The sequence below is a fragment of the Cynocephalus volans genome, chromosome 3 (genome assembly GCF_027409185.1).
Source record: "Cynocephalus volans isolate mCynVol1 chromosome 3, mCynVol1.pri, whole genome shotgun sequence".
Taxonomy (NCBI): Eukaryota; Metazoa; Chordata; class Mammalia; order Dermoptera; family Cynocephalidae; genus Cynocephalus; species Cynocephalus volans.
Genome location: NC_084462.1, coordinates 150,717,741 through 150,736,015, shown reverse-complemented (window position 1 = coordinate 150,736,015; position 18,275 = coordinate 150,717,741). Strand labels below are relative to the sequence as shown.

The window sequence follows — 18,275 nt, the reverse complement described above, 5'->3', positions numbered from 1 at the left end:
TGTAGAGCAACCGGAACTCTCATATGCTCCTGAAGGGAACATAAATTGATACAATCATTTTGTTAAAACTGTTTGCCATTGTTGACTAAAACTGAGTATATGAATAGCCTTTGTCCCAACAATTTCACTCTAGGTATATATCCACCTGAAATGTTCACCAAAAGGACATGTACGAAAAAAGCTCATACCCACACTTTGTAATAGCCCCAAACTGTAAACTACTGAAGGGTCCAAGCTATTTGGAGTCAATGTAGTGATGAATCTTGGGGAATAATAACTATAAGGGAACATGAGGAGGCTCCTGAAGTGCTGATGATGTTCTTTTTCTTACTCTGAGTGCTGGTTTACATGTACAGGTGGTATATTTGTGGGCACTTTTGTTAATGCATATATACCTCAATAAAAAGTTGTTTATTTATTTTTTTTTTTTTTTTCCGTGACCGGCGCTCAGCCAGGGAGTGCACCGCTCATCCTTATATAGGATCTGAACCCGCGGCGGGGAGCGTCGCCGCGCTGCTAGCGCAGCACGCCACCGAGTGCGCCACGGGCTCAGCCCAATAAAAAGTTGTTTAAATGAGAGTAAAAGACCAAAAATTTTATTAGCCCAAAGAAGAAAAAGAAAAGGAAAGGACGTAGTAGCAGACCAAAAAAAAAAAAAAAAAAAAAAAAAAGTCAATAAAAAATTTTAGAAGATAGAAATGAAGTTAAAATGGGAGAATATTGGGACTGGCTGGTTAGCTCAGTTAGTTAGCACACAGCCTTGTAACACTAAGGTCAAAGATTCAGTTCCTGGGCCAGCCTGTGGCTCACTCGGGAGAGTGCAGTGCTGGTAGCACCAAGGCCATGGGTTTGGATCCTATTTAAAAAAAAAAAAAAAAAAGGATTCAGTTCCCCATGCCAGCCAGCCACCAAAAAAAAAAAAAAAAAAACCACATAGAATAGACTTTTTTTTTTTTTTTTTTTAAGATGACCAGTAAGGGGATCTTAACCCTTGGCTTGGTGTTGTCAGCAACACGCTCAGCCAGTGAGCCAACCGGCCATCCCTATATGGGATCCAAACCTGTGGCCCTGGTGCTATCAGCACCACACTCTCCCGAGTGAGCCACGGGCTGGCCCAGAACATTGACGTTTGAGGGCCAGCTCGTGGCTCACTCAGGAGAGTGCGGTGCTAGTAATACCAAGGCCACAGGTTCGGATCCCACATAGGGATGGCTGGTTAGCTCACTTGGGAGACTGTGGTGCCAACACCACCAAGTCAAGGGTTAAGATACCCTTACCAGTCATCTTTAAAAAAATTTTTAAAAAAGAATATTGACATTTGAATGATCCCATAATGAACTGTCTAGGTCCATAATCAATCACTCTACATTGAAGGTCCAGTCAACAAGCTCTATTTGTGCATACGGAATTTTTAATCAGCTTTTTAAGTATCTCAGTCTTAAATATGAAGATATCCAAGTTCACATGGAGATGGTATGGAAGAAAAAAAGAAAAGACATCCAGTCATTGCGGGAATATCTCTAACACACTCAATCTTTTCTAAGAAACATGTACAGAACTATGCACCCAGCAATTTGAGAATTCACATACTTTTCAAATATATAAGATTTAAGAAAATTAATTCTGGTTTAGAACATTGAGGAACTTTTGGGCCAAGCCTGTGGCGCACTCGGGAGAACATTGAGGAACTTTCTACAAATTGCAAAAAATTGCTATCATACAGATAGCATTCTCTGACCATACTACAATTAAGTTAGAAATCAATAGTAAAATGATTATTGTTAAAACTCTACATATCTGGAAATTTAAAAACATTGAAATAACTGAAAGGTCAAAGAAAAAATCCCAATGGGAATTTATATTAGGTTTTTGTGGTAATAAAAATACTATGTATCAAAATTTATATGACACAGGGAAATTAACAGCCTTCTATGTTTTTATACTAGAAAATGAGAAAGACTAAAAATTAATTGTATAAGCGATCAGCTTAATACACTAGAAAAAGCAAAAGAATAAATTCAGAATAATAGAAGAAGATAACAAAGACTGGAAAATAAAATAATAAAATTGAAAAAGATGCAATAGATATGGACAATAAAACTAAGTTAGATCTTTGGAAGGACTAATAAAGAAAACAAAGTTCTGTGAGACTGAGCCAGATAAAAGAGAAATAGTATTAAAGAAACAATATTAGATGAAAAAATAATATTAGGAGTAAAAAGGGGGACATACCAAAATACAGCAGAGATTTAAGAAACTAGAAAATATGATGAACAACTTTATGCCAAAAATTTGATTCAACGAGAATGAAAAGACAAGCATCAGACTGTGAGAAAATGTTTGCAAAGCACATATCTGATAAAGGATTGCTATCCAAAATATACAAAGAGAATTCTACAAAACAAACACATACAAAGAATTCTTAAAACCCAATGACACGAAAACATCCCAATTAAAAAGTGGGCAAAAAATCTGAATAGACACCTCACTGAAGAGATATACTGATGGTATACAAATGCACACATGAAAGGATACTCAACCGTCATTAGAGAACTGCACATTAAAATAAAAATGACCAGCTAGCTGCCAATAAATAAATGATAATAATGAGAGAGCAGTTGACATGGATTGAAATGCATCCCCTCCCAAATCTTAATGTGTTGGAGGCTTGGTCTCCACTGTGACAGTGTTAAGAGAGTGGGAAGCCCTGTTATGGTAATTGAAAGGTGGGGCCTTGAAGAGGTGATTAAGTTGATGGTTTAATGGTGGTCGTGGGCCTGGTTCTGAGGGCTTTAAAAGAAAAGCACATGAGAGATCTCTCTCTCTGCTCCACCATTCTGCCATGTGAGACCCCTGTGTTACTGTCACCACCAAGGCCTTCACCAGATGTGTTCCCTGGACTTTGGACTTCCCAGCCTCTGAAACTGTAAGCAGTACATTTATTTTTCTTACAAATTACCAAGTTCCAAGTATTTTTGTTATAAACAAGAGAAATGGACTAATATAGAACCAGCATACCCCTATTAGAATGACTAAAATCCAAAACACTGACAATACCAAATGCTGCTGAGGATGTCGAGCAATAGGAACTCTCATTCATTGTTGTTGGGAATGCAAAATAGCACAGCCACTTCTGAAGACAGTTTTGTAGTTTCTTACAAAGGTAAATATAGTCTCAGCATACGATCCAGCAAACACACTCCTAGGTATTTACCCAAATTAGTTGAAAACTTAGGTCAGCACAGAAACTTATACACAAATGTTTATAGCAGCTTTATGTTTTTTGCTTGTTTTGTTTTGTTGTTCTTTTAGATGGCTGCCAGTAAAGAGATTGAACCCTGAACCTTCATGTTAATCAGCACCACATTCTAACAAACTGAGCTAACTGGCCAGCCCTATAGCAGCTTTATTGATAAGTTAGAAACAACCAAGATGTTTTTCAATAGGCAAATGAATAACCAAACTGTGGTCCATTCATATGGTAGAATATATTGAGTTCTAAAGAGAAATGAGCTATCAAGCCACAAGAAGACATGGAGGAACTTTAAATGCATATTCCTAAGTGAAAGCAGCCAGTCTGAAAAGGCTATTTACTGTACGGTTCCAACTATATGACATTCTGGAAAATTCAAAGCTATAGAGATAGTAAAAAGATTGGTTGCAAGGTTCTGGAGGAGGAAGGAAGGGGTAAATAAGAGGAGCACAGGGGATTTTTAGGGCAGTGGAACTATTCCGTTTGATATTGTAGTGGTGGATACATGGCATATGCAATTATCAAAACTCATAGAACTGTGCAGCATAAACAGTGAACCCTAATGTAAACTATAGACTTTAGTTAATCACGTATCAATATCATTTTGTAACAAATGTACTAAAATACTAATGAAAGATGTCAATAATAGGGAAATTCTGTTGTGGCAGGCAGGTTATATGGGAATTCTCTGTACTTTCTGTTCAAATTTTCTGTAAATCTAAAACTGCTCGAGAAATAAAGTCGATTTTTAAAAGGTCATTCTGAGAACTACTTGATTTATCTAAAAATGCTTTATTCATTTAATCATTGATTCCAAGAACAACATAATGCCAAGCACTGAGCTAGGGATTCATGGGACATTGTGTGCAGAAAATTTAAGAGGAACTGTGAAAGGAAGTGCTATTTGCCTACCCAATATTCATTCTTCCCTTCTGCTTAGTAACAGAAGTCAGGGGGCATTTTTTTAAAAAATGCACTAAGAAAATACAATTTTCTGTCTCCATTGGAAATAGGTGTGGCCAATTGACTAAGTTCTAGCCAATGAGGTAATATCAAAAGTTTTTACATGGAACTTTTGGTAACATTCCAAAAAGGGAAAAAACAACTTCTATGGGCTTCTTTTACCCTTTGTCATTGCCTTTCCACTTCTTCCTTGCTTAAACTATGACCTGATGACAGCTCTCTGCCACCACAGTGGCAATTTGAAAATAGAAGCCAGGTCCTTAGGAAGGTGGTGTGGAGAGGTAGAAGCAGCCTGGATTACTGATGCCTTGCGTAGTTTCCATACTAACGTTGAACTACCTACCTCTGGACTTCTTTTACATGGCAAAATAAACATCTAATTGTTTTTAGCCCCTGAAGTCAAGTTTTTGTTACCAGTGATGGAACCCAATCCTAACTGATACAGGAAACAAAAGATATAAGGAATGCATGCCATACCAGTCAATTAAAAACTGTTTAATGTAGTGCCCAGCACTGAAGATACATAGGAAAGGTGGAAACCTGTACTGGTTCGTTTCTGTTGCTGTATTAGTCCATTTCTGTTGCTTATAACAAAATACCTGAAACTGGGTGATTTATAAAGAAAATGAAATTTATTGCTTACAGTTTCAGAGGCTAGGAAGTCCAAAATCCAGGGAACACATCTGGTGAAGGCTTTCTCTGAGAGTATCACATTGTGAAAATGGTGGAGCAGAGAGCCAGAGACAGAAAAACAGATTCTCCTCTCTCTCTTCTTTTAAAGCCCTCAGAACCACGCCCCTGACCACCATTTCTAATCCATTTACTATGGCATGATCCTACAATCTAATCACCTCTTCAAGGCTCCACCTTTCAATTACCATAATAGGATTTCCCACATCTTAACAGTCATAGCAGGGGCCAAGTTTCTAATACATAAAACTTGGGTGACACAATTCAAGATTCAGTGAATTTTGGGAGATATAATTCGGTCCATTACATTTGCTTCTAACAAAATAACTGTAACTGGATAATTTGTAAGGAAATGAAATTTATTGCTTACAATTTCAGAGGCCAGGAAGTGCAAAATTCAGGGAACACATTTGGTGAAGGCTTTCTTTGTGATGACTTCAGTGTGAGCAGGGTATCACATTGCAAAAATGGCAGAGCAGAGAGAACAGAGACTAACTTCCTCATTCACTCTCTTTTTAAAGCCCTTCAAACCATGCCCATGACCACCATTTTTAATCCATTCTCTACAGCATGGTTGTACAATCTAATCACCTATTCAAGGCCCCACCTTTCAATTACCATAATAGGATTTCCCACCCTCTTAATACTGTCACAGTGGGGGTCAAGTTTTGGGGGGACACTCAATCTCAGGCAAAACCCTTTATTGGATTTGTTTAGTGTGTAGAAGATATAGGTCAGAACTTAGAGGAACCACTGCCTAATAGATTCTTTCTGAAAATCTTCTTTTCTTCCACTGAAATTCCACTCATCTTTTACCCACTGATTCCTTTCTTCCATGAACTTGTGTAATATTATTAGATATTACACAGATTATAAAAATATGTAGCTATTGCCTGTGCACTTAAGAAGCTTAGAAGTTACGGGCAGGTCCGTGGCTCACTCGGGAGAGTGTGGTGCTGATAACATCAAGGCCACGGGTTCTGATCCCATATAGGGATGGCTGGTTAGCTCACTGGCTGATCATGGTGCTGATAACACCAAGTCAAGGGTTAAGATCCCCTTCACAGTCATCTTTAAAAAAAAAAAGAAGAAGAAGAAGCTTAGAAGTTAATTGGAAAAGCAAAATATTTGTTAGCAAGTGAGAAAAAGTATCCTTTTTTGGTGGGTTTAGAGAAATGAAGAACTTTTTTTCTCTCCTAAGGACCTAGAATGAGACCACCTCTTGAGAGAGATGCCTGCATTAATTTAGAAGAAATTTACGAAGGCCCCTTAGAATGAGGGTAAGACACTCCCCTCCCACCCTGGGGCAAGTTCACCTAACAATAGGGGTTGAAAGGCTAGTGAATCATCATTCCTTTTGTTCCGCAGTCAGTGGTGTGCTTGGGGGCAGAAAGAGGGGCTAACCTGAATTGCTTTGAAGGGTAAAGGGGTAAGGAAACACAAGGCTATGTGGATCTATCAGAGATAGAGAGAGGAGTCAGCAAGGCTCCAAACTTCTTGGAAGAAAGAAGATACCTACACAGGAGAGATTTGGAGGGAGAAAAAAATGTTTAAGGTGTTTGAGGAATTTAGTTTAAGTTTTTTGCTGTGGGGTGTGTGAGTGTTATGTAACCTCATTTTCTATCTTCCATAGGTAAGGTTCAGTAAAGTCTATACCATTCTCTAATGTTTTTGTTCCAATAGATTCTTTGGAGGAATCTGTATAGATATTGAATTCTGCATCCAGGTTTGCAAGAGGAAAAGACAAAGATTTCTGGGCCTGCTGGAGCTGAAGGGTAAAGAGTAGACAGCTGACATCTAGGTCACAAAGAAAGGAGCACAGAAGAGACCTCCAGTTAAAAATGGATTGAACCATATACAACTCCAGTTCCTCCTGAAATCCTTCTTAAACAAAGTTTAAAAAAAAAAATACAAAACACATTTTAAAAACATAAACTTTCGTGTTCAAAAATACATAGAAAAAGATAAAGATAACCCAAATGAGAATAGAGGCTATTTATTCAGAACTTACTACACTATAGCAGGAAGTCAGCCACCATGTTGTGTTTGGCAGAGACCTGAAGGTAGGCAGGAAAATGGAATGCTTTATAGTGAAAAAAAAGGGGCCGGCCCCTGGCTCACTCGGGAGAGTGTGGTGCTGATAACACCAAGGCCCCGGGTTCGGATCCCATATAGGGATGGCCGGTTAGCTCACTGGGTGAGCTTGGTGCTGACAACACCAAGTCAAGGGTTAAGATCCCCTTACTGGTCATCTTTAAAAAAAAAAAAAAAAAAAAAAAGATACAGTGAAAAAAAGGAAGACTTCAGATATGCTCTGATCTGAAGTCATTGTCCTGAGGAAGCCTGGCTACCTAGAAGCTAGGCTTCTTATGTGACAGGTTCAGCTTTTCTCCTTGATCCTGTGTTGGAAGTGGGGACAAAATATAAGGAAGCTGACTCATTGACCAAGTCTTGACCATGCTGGCTGATTGCTGCTGAGGTTGTGGGTCAGAGTTCTGTTGTCATATATGGTCTGGCTATTGTTTGTTCATTCATATTGTAAGACTGGCCCGAAAGCGCGAATCTTACTTGTTGGGAAGGCTCATCTCGCAAAGACCAGGAGACAGAGATCACTGCAATCAAGCAAGAGGTTTTTTTATTCCAGTATGCTGGGGTCGCTCCGTCTTCAGGACAGAAGCGGCCCCGAGCTCTTAACACGAGCACTTTTTATACAGTTTGGTAGGCAGACTTTGGCAACAGGATGAGTTGTATACAGCTTATTGGTCACCTGAGGTGACTTTTAAATTCATTGGTGGCTTTCAGTGGGGCGGTATACAGACGAGGAGCTGGGGAATTGCCCAACAGCCCACCCCTTGTGTGGTTAGGCCCTTCCCAGAATTGGGTGAACTCTGGGCAGTTTGGGAAGTCCTTTATCTGCCCTTACCAGAAAGTCCCACCCGCAGGTGCTTGTAAAACCTTGCGCAAGCTAATTACAGAAGCAGAAAAGCTAGTCAGTTAATATTTAAGGGTGGGGGAAGGGGTTCAGGTCCACAATATAATCAGTCTCTCAGAGAACAGAGGAAATCAAATCACTAACTGGAAACTGGAAAGCAGAGGATAGTGGGAACTAACTTAGCAGACTTGTCATCTATCAAAGGGGATGGGCAAGAGCAAGCCTGATTTGTCCCAGCAAATCACCAAAGTTTCAAGAATTGGCAGTATCAGGTACGTCAAGAAGTAGGAGTAAAATAGGGACTAAAATCAGGATAATTGGTTCAAAGTCTATTTCAGAAGGATTAGACCACTAGATTTCCTCCTTAGTTCCCAATGACTGTCCTTCTTGCCTCCTGCAGAAGACTCCCTGAAGAGGGTAAAGTGGAGGGTACATCATCTAGTTAACGATAGTGGTGCCATACTAAAAACATGAGGATTCAGTGAAAGTCACTTACTTTCAATACTCTTGCATGAGTCCCCTAAATCAGCAGCCAGTGTTAGAAGCCAAGTGTTAATGAAAAATTTTCAGATAATTTAGTTATGAGCCTACATCAAAATTTCATTATCATCTTGCAGCACGGGAGAAGGTCTGTGGTAGGATATTGGAAAAAGTGTAAAAGACTTTAAAATGGACCAAAAGATTGTTGGGAAATGCAATATTGTGCATTTTTTTAAGCATACCCTCCCTACTTACCAAATTCTACGGTATTTGTGCCTTTACTTGTCTTTGAGCTATTTAGTAACTCTGAAGAGATTAAAGCTAACTTTAGAAAACTGATAGTAATACAAATAATTATTGTCTTTAGACATGTAAATAAATTGTTTCATAAAGTTTCTGTTGACTTCCCTCCCCCATTGTGGAGTAAACCAACTTTGCACCTATTAAGAAAATGTATTTCAGCATTTCTGATGGATTTATATATTTGTCAGGTCTTTGGATTTTCCTTTGGACTGAGTGTAACATCTTTTCTGGTTCCTTCATTAATTAGTAGGTTAAATAAAACCTTTTACCAGTATTCACTTCACATCTGCATGACAGTCATGATCTTACTACTTTTTTTTTTTTTTTAAACTATTTTCCTTTAACAAGTCCAATTCAAATATTCACTTTGGGTAAGGATATTTTAGACTAGGAAAAGAGATTGCTTAGGAAGTCATTGTTAGGTTAGATACAAAAAAGAAAAGAATATTTGGTAAAGGTCACCTAATGCACTCTTAACTGAAAGGTCAGTGGCTGGATGAGTAGTTTCTTAGAAAAAGTTTTAATCCGGCCGACCTCGTGGCGCACTCGGGAGAGTGCGGCGCTGGGAGCGTGGCAGCGCTCCCGCCGCGGGTTCGGATCCTATATAAAGATGGCCGGTGCGCTCACTGGCTGAGTGCCGTGCAGCCGGTCACAAAAAGACAAAAAAAAAAAAAAAAGACAAAAAAAAAGAAAAAGTTTTAATCTCATTAGTTTATTAGAAATTAGTGTAGGAATTTTATCAGAGATTCTAATTTCTTTTTTCTTTTTTTTTTTTTTTTAAAAGATGACCGGTAAGGGGATCTTAACCCTTGACTTGGTGTTGTCAGCACCACGCTCAGCCAGTGAGCGAACCGGCCATCCGTATATGGGATCCGAACCCGGGGCCTTGGTGCTATCAGCACCGCACTCTACCGAGTGAGCCACGGGCCGGCCCAGAGATTCTAATTTCTTTACAGAAGGAAACTGTCATTCACATCATGCAAAAAGATCTGTGTTAGTCTGTTTCTGTTGCTTATAACAAAATACTTGAAATTAGGTGATTTATAAGAAAATGAAATTTATTGCTTACAGTTTCTGAGGCTGGCAAATCCAAAGTCCATCTGGTGGTGGCGATAGTGACCCAGAGGTCTCACATTGCAAGACAGTGGAAGCAGAGAGAGTAGAGACTCTCCTTTTCTTTTAAAGCCCTCAGAACTACACCCTTAACCACCATTTTTAATCCATTCACTACTGCACAGTCCTACAATCCAATCACCTCTTTAAAGCTCCACCTCTCAATTACTATAATAGGATTTCCCACCCTTTTAACAGTCGCAGTGGGAGCTAAGTTCCTAATACATAAAACTTGGGGGACACAATTCAAGCTTTGATGAATTTTGGGGGGACATAATTCAATCCACTACAGCATCCTACTCTGGGTTTGAATTTTTTTTCTTTTACGGGATGATATCTCCAAAATCTCCAGTCCAAAGCTGTATCTCTAACTACCTACTATACCAGTGCTACTCATAGTACTAGGATGAAATGAGAGAAAGACCTTGCTCCAGAATGTAAATCAGTGTTCTGCTTCCTTCCTTGAGAAAACCTTCCTACAAAAATGTTGAGGAAATAAACATGATGCTTAGTGATAGTTGCTTTACATTATAGCAATGAGGAGCGATAAAAACAAATTGCACATAGTGTGGTATATACACGCAATGAAATATTATTCAGTCTTAAAAAAGAATGCAGTTCTGACATATGCTACATCATGGATTAACCTACAAGATATTATGCTAAGTGAATAAGCCAAACACAAAAGGACAGATATTGTATGGTTCTGTTTATAATGAGGTACCTAGAATATAGTGAAATTCACAGAGAATGAAAGTAGAATAGTGGTTACCAGGGCCTGAGAGGTGGAGGGAATGGGCAGTTAGTGTCCAATGAAGAAACATTTTCAGTTTAGGATGACGAAAAAATTCTGGAGATAGTGGTGATGGTTACACAACAATGTGAATGTAATTAATGCCACAGAACTACACACTTAAAAATTATTGAAATAGAAAATTGTAGGTTCTGTATATTTTTCCACAATGTTTAAAAAACGATTAAAATGGAAAATGTTGTAATATATATTTTACCTTTTTTTAAAAAAATTGCAGACTGGCCAGTCAAGAGACCACACTTTGACTTCTACTGCATTAGACTCCAGGTTCTGAAACTAAACTTATCAACCATGGCTGGCCAGTGAGCTCAGTTGATTAGAGTGCAGTGTTATAACACCAGGGTCAAGGGTTCAGATCCCCTGTACTGGCCATCTGCCAAATAAATAAATAGATAGATAGATAAATTTGTCAACCTCAGCAGGGGCTGATCTCTTTATATAGTACAAAGGAGCTCTTCTCTACTCTCTACTCCACATATATCCTACCTCTTTCTCAACTATTCATTTATACTAAAGCTAGAAACCTGTGAAATGTCCTAGACTCCTGCCTCTCCCTCAACCTCTGCATGTATTTTGAACAATGATTATCTAACTGTGCTGGTTATGAAAAGATTGTTCCGCAGCTTTAAACTCACCCTCCTATACTATGCTTTGTGGGGCTGAGAGTGGATCTCTGCAATCCACATTTTCCTTTGCCAGCCTGTCTCTCTGTTTGGTTCTGCCAATAAATAGTAGGAGATCTGAAGGCAGAATGAAGGGAGAGGGACTTGCTCCTTCCTGTTTGCTTCCTGTTTCTGCTGGTGTCACCCCAGCAACAGCTCTTCACGCCAGCAACAGCAGTTGGTTCCAGCCCTGGACTTTTCTGCATACTCCCAGAACAAACGTCATCACATTCCCTCGTAGATACCAGGACCAGCCAGCCAGCAACCCTCCTCTGAGATCTGAGTCCCAACACTACCAGGACCCTCCTCTGAGCCACTGAGGCACTAGAATAAGTTGGACATCATGTTCTCCTCTGTGTCTGGGTTCCAGCTATCTAGGGATCCTCCTTCAAGTGTTTGATCCCAATAATCTTAACTTTGACCCTTTATTTCTTCATCAGCTTCCTACAGTTACTACCTCTTTGTTCTACTTTCCCTTTTTAATTCTCAATACCTGTGATATCCCCAATAACTCTTTGATTAATTTAAGATAACTGCTGTAATATGGCAGTTCCTCAAAAAATTAAAAATAAAATTATCATGTGATCCAGTAATTTCACTTTAGGATACGTACCCAAAAGAATTGAAAGCAGGATCTCAAAGAGATATTTGTACACCCATATTCATAGCAGCATTATTCACAATAGCCAAAAGGTAGAAGCAACCGAAGAGCCCATCAATGGATGAGTGGATATGCAAAATGTGGTATATACATACAATGGAATATTACTCAGCCTTAAAAAGGAAGGAAATTCTAACATATGCTACAACAGGGATGAACTTTGGGGATATTATGCTAAGTGAATTAGGCCAGTCACAACAAGACAAATACTGTATATGACTCTACTTATATGAAGCAGTTAGAAATCATAGAGACAAGGCCGGCCCGTGGCTCACTCAGTAGAGTGCAGTGCTGATACCACCAAGGCCATGGGTTCGGATCCCATATAGGGATGGCCGGTTTGCTCACTGGCTGAGTGTGGTGCTGACAACACCAAGCCAAGGGTTAAGATCCCCTTACCGGTCATCTTTAAAAAAAAAAAAAAAAAGAAATCATAGAGACAGAAAGTAGAGTGGTATTTGCCAAGAACTAGGGGGAGAGGAAAATGGGGAGTTATTTTTTAATGGGTTCAGAGTATCCATTTTAGAGTATGAAAAGAATTAAGGAGATGGATGGTGGTAATTTTTCCACAGCATTATGAATGAATTTAATACCGCTAAACTATACAGTTAAAATGGTTAAGATGGTAAATCTTATGTTATATGCATTTTACCACAATAAAAAATACAATAAATCTTATAGAAAGAAGATGACTGCTATGTTTTCTGTTTCTTCACTGAATAATAACTAATATAGAAAACGGTCCCCAGAGTGGGTCCCGGAAACAGACTTTCTGATACAGAATTTTGAGTTGATTTGGTCATATCCTTAAACTCAAATGCAGTGTCGAACAACTTGTCAATGGGAAATGGGATGTAGTGGTATCACAAATAGTGAACTTATCACCATTAGTCAACCTAAAATGGATTTAGATTTACAGAAAACTTGTGAAGATAGTATAGAGAGTTCCCATGTATCCCATACTCAATTTTCTCTATTACTAACATCTTATCTTGGTGTGATGCATTTATCAAAATTAATGAACCAATCTAACATCTATACTTTATTCAGATTACCTTACCTTTTACCTAATGTTCTTTTTCTACTCCAGGATCTCATCAAGGACCACGTTACTTTAGTCACAATGACTTTTTAGTTTCCTCTTGGCTGTGGCAGTTTCTCAGATATTCCTTGTTTTTGATGACTGTGACAGTTCAGAAGAGTACTGGTGAAGTATTTTATAGAATGCTACTCAATTGGGATTTGACTGATATTTATCTCATGATTAGACTGGGATTATGTGCTTTTGAAAAGAAAGCCATAAAGATAAAATTCCAACTCTGGGGCCGGCCCGTGGCTCACTCGGGAGAGTGCAGTGCTGATAGCACCAAGGCCATGGGTTCAGATCCCATATAGGGATGGCTGGTTTGCTCACTGGGTGAGCGTGGTGCTGACAACACCAAGTCAAGGGTTAAGATCCCCTTACCGGTCATCTTTTTAAAAAATAAATAAATAAATAAATAAAATTCCAACTCTAATCAAATCACATCAAGGGTGCATACTACCAGCATCACTTATTATTGCCTTGATCACTCTCTGAGGTGATGTTTGTCAGGTTCCTACACTGTAAAGTTATTCTTTTCCACCTTCTTTCTATACTGTACTCTCAAAGGGAGTCTACACATTGTCTCTTGATCCATATTGTCTTTGGCCTGTGCTACTCCAGGATCCCATCATCTCCATTGAAATCATGGAAGCCACCTCAGCTGTAACATCTCCTTTTGTTATATACACCTACAAAAAACAGCCACCACAGAGCTTACAAGTATACTGGTGTCCATCCACTAACGTTCTTCTCTGTTTTTGCCAGCTAACCAGTACGGGAATCCAAACCTGTGACCTTGATGTTACAAGGCTGTGCTCTAACTGAGCTAACCAGCCAGCCTTCTAATGTATTTCTCAATGCCTTAGTAAAGGGAGTATTTTCTGGGACCTCTTAGATGACATAGTGAGGGGGTGGCAGTTCATACATGATAGATACACTTCAACATTTCTATCTCCTTCAGCTTTTGGATCTTTTCTTCTAAATTATACCAGAAAGTTCTTTCATCTCAGGGCTGGCTGGTTAGCTCAGATGGTTAGAGTACAGTGTTAACACCAAGGTCAAGGGCTCAGATTCCCTACAGGACAGCCAACAACAACAACAAAAAAGTTATTGATGCATCTCAATTCATTGAAAGTAGTCCACTATTGAAACAAAGTTTCCTTCAGTCAACCCACCAAGTAATGATAGATCCCTGTCCAGCTGCACAAACTAACACACTAAATCCAGAATTTGTGGCAAGAGCACCCATATCAACAATTCAACCAAATCCAGGGTTGGCTGGTTATCTCAGTTGGTTGGAGTGCATGCTTATAACATTTCAACCAGGGGACGGCTCATGGCTCACTTAAGAGAGTGTGGTGCCAATAACAACAAGGCTGCAGGTTTGGATCCCTATGTAGGGCTGGCCCGCAGCTCACTTGGGAGAGCGTGGTGCTGACAACACCAAGTCAAGGGTTAAGATCCCCTTACCAGTCATCTTTAAAAAAAAAAGCAACAAAACAATTCAACCAAATCCAGTGTTAAATTCTGTCTTTTGGGCCTATTTCCTTCTTGGAAAGAAAGAATCCATTCTTTCACGTATTCTCCACATTTCTGCAAATATAAATTAGTAGTAATATTGCAATAATAAGTATATTATTTCTTCCCAGACTGTGGAACATGCTAAGATTTAACCCTAGTTATGGATCTAGAACAGTAGTTCTCAGCTGGGGATCTTTCTGTCTCCCAGGGCACATTCAGCAGTGTCTGGAAACATTTTTGATTGTCAAAACTTGAAGAGGAAGGTGCTGCTGGATCTAGTGGGTAGAGGTTAGAAATGTTGCTAAATATCCTACAACACACAGGACATCTCCTCACAACAAAGTCCAATATGTTGAGAAACTCTGATTTACAGATATCAGTGGGTGGTTTGAGTGAAACTTGAGGAAAATAAACATTCTTACCAACAATGATTTTAAGTGTTTTTTTATTTTTTTATTTTAAAGATGACCGGTAAGGGGATCTCAACCCTTGGCTTGGTGTTGTTAGTACCACGCTCAGCCAGTGAGCGAACCGGCCATCCCTATATGGGATCCGAACACGTGGCCTTGGTGTTATCAGCACCACACTCTCCCGAGTGAGCCACAGGCCGGCCCAATTTTAAGTGTTTTTAAGCAAGGGAAGGAGGGCTATTTTGTATTGGTACTGGAGATTTAGCGAGATTTGGGCATTGTAGACTTTTTTTTGCAGAGGGGGAAGGCTGACCAGTGCAAACACCCAAACCCTTGACTTTGTTATCAGCACCAGACTCTCCCAAGTGAGCTAACTGGCCTGCCCCAGCACTGTAGAATCTTAACTTTCTTTGAGTCAATGCAAAATCCCTATTCCAAGTTTCAGTGTCATACCCTTCCTAATCAATGTCCTATGTTTAACTACAGAGATTTGGCAAGCTGTGAAATCAACTAGTGTTATAATCTGAAAGCTGCACAAATAAATTTTATGTTTGGTTTCCAGAAAGATTGGTCTGCACGTACAGGAAATAAGAAAAGATTTTTTTAGGGCTGCCATAGAAGTTCTTGTCCTCTGACCGTGACCTGAACTGAATGTTTAATGACTTGAACTTTTAATTTCTTTATGTAAGTTCCTCAGTGCATTCAAATGAAGTCATCTCTAACCTACAGTTGTTGTAGACACCATTACTACCAAACAGTCAAATGGGGCTACAAACTACTTGCGTTATTAAGCAATTCAAAAATTTTTATTTGAAAACTGAAAAACACAATGCGGGCACAATGATCATAATGAGCAGCAGGAACGAAGTGATATTCAGTAAGTTTTCTTGCTTTTTGTTTTCTTTTTTAAAAGATGATCGGTAAGGGGATCTGAACCCTTGACTTGGTGTTGTCAGCACCACACTCTTCCAAGTGAGCCACGGGCCGGCCCTATATTCAGTAAGTTTTAATATGTAAGAATCTTTGGCAGTGCTGTTTGATACTGGTGTCCCTAGTTTTTTTTTTTTATTTAAAAGATGACCAGTAAGGGGATCTTAACCCTTGACTTAGTGTTATCAGCACCACGCTCTCCCAAGTGAGCCACGGGCCAGCCCTTGGTGTCCCTAGTTAAAATAAACAGCTTAATAAAGTATTACTGGAGTTCTACTTACGGTATGTCCTAGTAAGACCCTGCTAGTCCAGATATAAATTCTGGACCAAACACACCAAAAAACAACACTTTGAAGGCACTGGGGAGTGAATAAAAGCAGATAGATTCTTACAGGGAGTCAACATAAAAAAAAGCAATAGCATGGAGTGAATTTTCCAACTTTTACGGTGTTTAGCTTGACAGCATGCTTCAGTCAGTGTTGCTCGGGGTGCTAAAACACTGATAGAAAACCCACAGTCCTGGGCCGAGCCCGTGGCGCACTCAGTAGAGTGCTGCGCTGGGAGCGCAGCGACGCTCCCGCCGCGGGTTCGGATCCTATATAGGAATGACCGGTGCACTCACTGGCTGAGTGCCGGTCATGAAAAAACAACAAAAAAAAAAAACAAAAAAAAAAACCCACAGTCCTTGGGAGGGAGGAGAGTGAAGAGGGAGGGAGGTTTCGGTAATGGGCCACAATAATCAACCACATTGTATATGGACAAAATAAAATTAAAAAAAAAAAATAAGAAAAAGAAAACCCACAGTCCTTATGGACTGAAAAACCAGAGTAAGGGGCTGGCCAGTTACTCGGTTGGTAGAATGTGGTGCTGACAAGACCCTTATTCGGATCCTTGTACCAGTCAGTCACCAAAAAAAAAAGAGGAGAGAATTGGGGAAAACGATAGCTGCTGGACAGTGAGAAGGAATCTAAGAAAGGAGAGAACCAGGAAGAAGGAGCAACATTATTTGTGTTTAAATACTGTTCAACTTTCTGGAGAACCCCTGAACCACACATACTTAGGGCAGACTGCAAAGCAGCTCAATCAAAGGTAAAAGAACTGAGCTGAGATTTGAGTCATCCAAATTAATGGCATTGGGCTGGCCCATGGCTCACTCGGGCGAGTGTGGTGCTGATTACATCAACGCCATGGGTTTGTATCCCATATAGGGATGGCCGGTTAGCTCACTGGCTGAGTGTGATGGGACAACACCAAGTCAAGGGTTAAGATCCCCTTACCAGTCATCTTTGAAAACAAACAAACAAACAAATTAATGGAATGCTAAAACAAATAAACAACAACAACAACAAAATTAATACTCTTTGAGAATCATAGCAAGCTTGACTGGTTAGCTCAGTTGGTTAGAGTGCAACCTTGTAACACCAATGTCATAGGTCTGAATCCGCATACTGACCACCCACCAAAAAAAAAAAAAAAAAAAAGAAGAACCAAATGCAAATTCTAGAAATTATATATGTCTGTAACATTGTATATAATATACATATCTATAACTTTACATGGATCTATAACTGTATACACACACATATATATGAAATTTTAAAATGTGCTAGATGGTATTAACAGCAAAATGAAGATGACATAAGAAAGAATCAGTTAAACTTGAAGATAAACTAATAGAAATGATCCAATGTGAAAAACAGAAGTAAAAATTATTGAGAAGAAAATGAACAGAGCTGCAGAGATCAGAAACAATATCAAAAGATCTGGAGTCCCAGAAGGAAAGGTAAAAGAGAAAGGGACAGAAAGAAATATTTGAAGACGCAATGATCAAAAATTTCTTAAATTTGTTGATAGATATACATTTACATAGTCAGAGATCTCAACAAGTCCCAAGCTGGATAAGTTTTTTTTTTTTTTTTGTCTTTTCTGTGACCGGCACTCAGCCAGTGAGTGCACCGGCCATTCCTATATAGGATCCGAACCCGCGGCGGGAGCGCCAGTGCTGCACTCTCCCGAGTGCGCCACGGGCTCGGCCCAAGCTGGATAAGTTTTTAAAAACTATGCCTAGGTGTAGCATATCCACACTGCTGAACACCAGACAAAGATAATATCTTGAAAGAAGTAAGAGAAAAATGACCTATTACATACATGGGAACAGTAAGCCAAATACCTACTACTAACTTCTCTCAGAAACAATGGAGAACAGAAAATAGTGCCAAAAGAAGAAACTGACAATCCAGAATTCTATACCTAGTGAAAATATCCTCAAGAATTAAGGCAGATGATCTGAAGTCTTAGTGGGGGTACCTGAGGCCTGTCTCCCCACTGTAAGGCCAGATCAATAGCATTGTGGGCCTTGCCTTCATTTCTGCTGTTGCAGATAATGGCATTAATCTATTCATGAGGGTAGAGCTCTCATGACCTAATCACCTCTTAAAGATTTCACCTCTCAACACTGT

At 39.4% G+C, this 18,275-nt stretch overlaps 1 non-coding gene across 1 annotated transcript; it reads left to right on the top strand.

The window, feature by feature from the left end:
* Positions 1-18,099: 18,099 nt before the first annotated feature.
* On the top strand, positions 18,100-18,227 carry LOC134374481 (small nucleolar RNA U89). The gene has a single exon (XR_010023323.1). It is a non-coding gene; the product is annotated as a small nucleolar RNA U89 (small nucleolar RNA).
* The last annotated feature ends 48 nt before the right edge of the window (positions 18,228-18,275 follow it).